The sequence below is a fragment of the Falco punctatus genome (genome assembly GCF_963210335.1).
Source record: "Falco punctatus genome assembly, chromosome: 6".
Taxonomy (NCBI): Eukaryota; Metazoa; Chordata; class Aves; order Falconiformes; family Falconidae; genus Falco; species Falco punctatus.
Window position 1 is genome coordinate 52,683,357 of NC_137585.1, and position 4,150 is coordinate 52,687,506.

A 4,150-nucleotide genomic window follows, 5' to 3' on the forward strand; every position below is an offset into this window, starting at 1 on the left:
CATTTCCACCATCTTTGATTTATGAAGTCATAAACTTCATGATCTTCATCACTCCATTTCAAAAGATGGACAATGAAACTACAGCTCTAGCTTTAATAACATTTTAAAATTACATTTTTTTTGTTAAATGCTAAACCCACAATTCAATAGACTGCCACATTTGTTTATGAGCACCACCTGAAATTTTTGGAATTCCAGCTCATCTAATGTTAACTTCACAGGTAGATAAAACCCTTTGTCTTTTTAGGAATTTGGCCAACAGTACTGCTTACCAAATCAAAACTACAAACTGGATAAGCATTGGTGAAAGTCTTCTCACCAGATTGAGCTTTGCTCAATATGTGGGTGTAGTTTTTGGTCTTCTTGTTATGCTTGTTAGGTGGGTAAGTCCATCTGAGGAAAGCAAGAAGCTCCTAGCTTCATCCTAAGTCTGAGAGAAGCTATCTCATTCCTCCATTATTTCCGAATGTAAAGTATTATAATCATTGTCATGGGTGCAAGAGAACCACATTTTCTTCTCTCTCTTGAAATTGAAGGTGCAAGTCATCTACTGGTGGGGTTCACTGATGTAATGGAGATGTGAGTCCCCAGTCAAAGGTTTGTGGGCATAGCTGCTGTTACAGTTACTGGATTCAGACTTGAGTGGGAAATTTGGTTTCAGAGAAGATGAAACAGTGGCCTGGTTGTTACTGTTTCATATGTGCAAGACATTTTAGACGGGCTTTCAATTTCATAGGATGTCAAGTCTGAGTAGTGGTAGTGGTGTCAGTTTCACTGTGTAAAGTTCTTCATAACTGCAGAAGCATACAATTGCTGAGGTTGAAAGGGACTTCTGGAGACACTGCTCTTTCAACCACGCTGCACAGAGCAGGGTCAACTAAAGCATGTTGCTGAGGAGCGTGTCTAGTTGGGTTTTGAATATCTCTAAGGGCAGAGACTCTGCAGTCTCTCAGGGTAACCTGTTCCAGCATTGGATCACCCTTGCAGGTTGGTTGGTTTGGGGTTTTTTTCTCCTTACATGTAAATGGAGTTTCCTGTATTTCACTTTTTGTGCCAATTTCCTCGTCTTTTCCTTTGGCACCACTAAAAAGACTGAGTCAGTCTTCTCTGCTTCCACCCTTGCTCCAGCAGGTATTTATGCACATTGGTAAGATCTCACTGAACTTTTTCTCCAAGCTGAAGGATCCCAGCTCTGGGTCCCATTTTGTAGGTCAGATGTTCTGATCCGTTTATCATCATGGCAATTTGCTGAACTACTCTACCATGTCCATGTCTCTGTTGTACTGGGAAGCCCAGAACTGGACCCAGCACTCCAGGTATCTCACTCACCAGTGCTGAGCAGAGTGGAAAATCACCTCCCTCAACCAGCTGGCAATGCACCCTTCCTAGTGCAGCTCAGCAGGCCTTGTTTACTGCAAAGCTGTGTTGCTTGCATACAAACTGGTGTTCACCAGCTAGCTGATCATATTGTGTGTTGGTGCCTGTGGTTATTCTTCCCCAGGTGCAGCAGTTGGCATATCCCTTTGAACTTGATGAGGTTCCTCTCTGCCATGTCAAGTTCTTTCTGATTAGTAGCACAAACCTCTGGTCTATCAGCCACCCCACTTAGTGTTGTATTGTCCATAAACTTGCAGAAGTTGCACTACTCCTATCTTCCAGGTTGTAAATGAAGAGGTTAAACAGTATTGGCTCTCATAGCAATACCTGGGGCATGTCACTAATGTCTGGCCTTATTGTGACTAAGCCCCAGACATGTTTAAATAATTTAATATGAACTTGGGAACATCTCAGCCAGATGGTTTGCATACATGTACTTTTTAGAAGTTTGAAAATCTCCATGTGAATTGTTCTGCTCGCTTACCTTAAGTGTCAGAAAACCATTCTAGGCATGTTTTATTTATTGCTGCGGGTGTATCAATAGGTCAAGTGCCTGGAACTTGGATCCTAAGCAAAAGAATCTGCCAATCAAGTTTTGTTCACATTGAACAAAAGACACTCTGCTCTGCTACTTGTTGAGTTAAACCTACCTGGAAAGAGCAATAGAATGCTGCCTGCTACCTGGATCGTCTTAGACAGCATGTAAGGTCACCATGCAAGTTTGCAGTTAAAACCTGGAGCTCAGGCTTAATGACTTAGAAGAATAGCTGTGTTCATACAGGTATTTTATTCTTTGTTTATTGTAAAATGCAAAAGCAGTCCTTGGAGACCTGAACACCCAGATCCTGCAGCCCAGGTTATTATGCAGGCACTCCCCAAAGAATATTCCCATCACAGGACCACAGTTTTGTGGTTCGGCTCTTGCTTTCCTTGGTGCTGTGCAATTTGCTTTCTTCAGTTCTCTTTGTCAACGAGGTTTGGAAAGAAAGTGAGAAAAACTGGATGAGAGTGGAAGTGATGACTCCATAAATATATTGGGAAAGGGAATTTAAGTTATGGTACAAGGTTGAACAGTTATGAAATGGTCATGGTTAATTTAAATAGGAAATTAGAAGTTGGTATATAAACAGCTGAAGAGTAAATAAACAAACAAGGAATAGGCATTCTTTATACTGGGGCTGAAAAGTTTACGAAAAAGCTTCATCCCAAAATGAGAAAAGTTAAGTCCTTTAGGATTCCAAAAAGGGTGAACTGAAACTAGGTTGTTGTGTGATCACTTTTTTTGTATTTTATTTCAGTGTAGTAATCTTGTATTTCAGGATTTCTTCTGGTCATTGGCAAAGTCTGTAAAGGAAAGGGCTATTCTGCCTCTTTTATGCTGTCTACCCCCAAAGATGTCTAACTCTGGATTCTAGTTCTCACTTGTCTTCCCTGCAGCACTGGGGGGTGGGTGGGATGGGGGTGGCGTAGTGATCAGCTGAGTAAGGCTGAGTTAGGACAAGCTGATGAAATTGAGATCTTTAAACCCTTATAGTACCACCTTGGTGTGTTTTACTCGCATGTTCAAGGTTAAACTAATCACCAAATTTGGGATCAGAAATGAAATTTTCCTTGCTTAATTTGGTAGGGATGACTGGCATTTCTGTGAGCAGCTGGATGCTATTTCATGCTGTTCAGGTGCTAGTGGATAGCTTTACATTTGCAGCCTCTGAATGAGGAGTCCTGTGTGCCAAGTCCAGTGCTGAGCTGAGCTGCGATGACAGTGGCAAGGCTGGGTGTCTGGTCCTCAGAAGTGAGATCTGAAGCAGATGATTATGCCTGTGTAGTATGAGCTACCCTGCACACTGGGGTGTTAGCAGGGAGTTAGGCTTCCTGAGCCTACAGTGACCACTGGGACAGAGTGGCCAGTGAGAAAGGCAGACCTGGAAGGAGCAGCCATCTGAATCACCTGAGAATTTAATGTTGAGTGACGGTCTTTCTTGTTGCAAGGATGAAACTCATTGGAGGGACCTCAAAGGCTTTCTCTTTCCCGACTGGTATATCCCAGCTGGGATGTTGGCCTTTTGACTGTAGGCCTGACATTTGGCAGCAATGGGAAAGCTTTTGTCACTTGAGTCCTTTACACTATGAATTGCTGAGCATGTTCTGGTTGTCTCTGGTGGTGAAGGACTGGGTATAATGATCAGTGTTGCCTTCTCCTGTTCTGTGTCCCTATATATTTTCTGGCAATGGGACTGTCATTGTATGAAGCTTTTACAGGCAATACGTAAACTGCAAGATTTGGCTGCAGTGGGGCAGCAGACTCCTTGGTGAGATTTGAGTAGGAGTGAGGCACTGAGTTGTTCAGGTAAGGGAAGGTCAGGACATGCACGGATTTCAAGTGTCTGACAGATGCTCAGGCTGGAAGGCAAAGATCCTCCTGAGCACCTCCAGAATTAAGCAGCCTCTGAAGGGGCTCTTGTTTGACTGCACCTTTGGGCTTCTGCAGTCCACCTATTTGTTTCACGTGCCTAGAACCTTTTGGATCTGACAGTCATTCTGTAATTTCCTCCTGAGAAGAATTCAGTCACGTAATTAGTCTCCAACCCAATGGGCCTGTTCCTAAGGTGCCACTCAAGAACATGCTGCATGAAGCAAGTAGTAGGAAAGACAGCTGCTTCCCCTGTCCCCTGTGCAGAGCCAGCAGCAGTGTGTCACCATTTCCTGAACAGCAGCAAACACTTTAAAGAGATTCAAACGTAAGCACTGTCCTCACAAAAGGCAAAGCAATGTA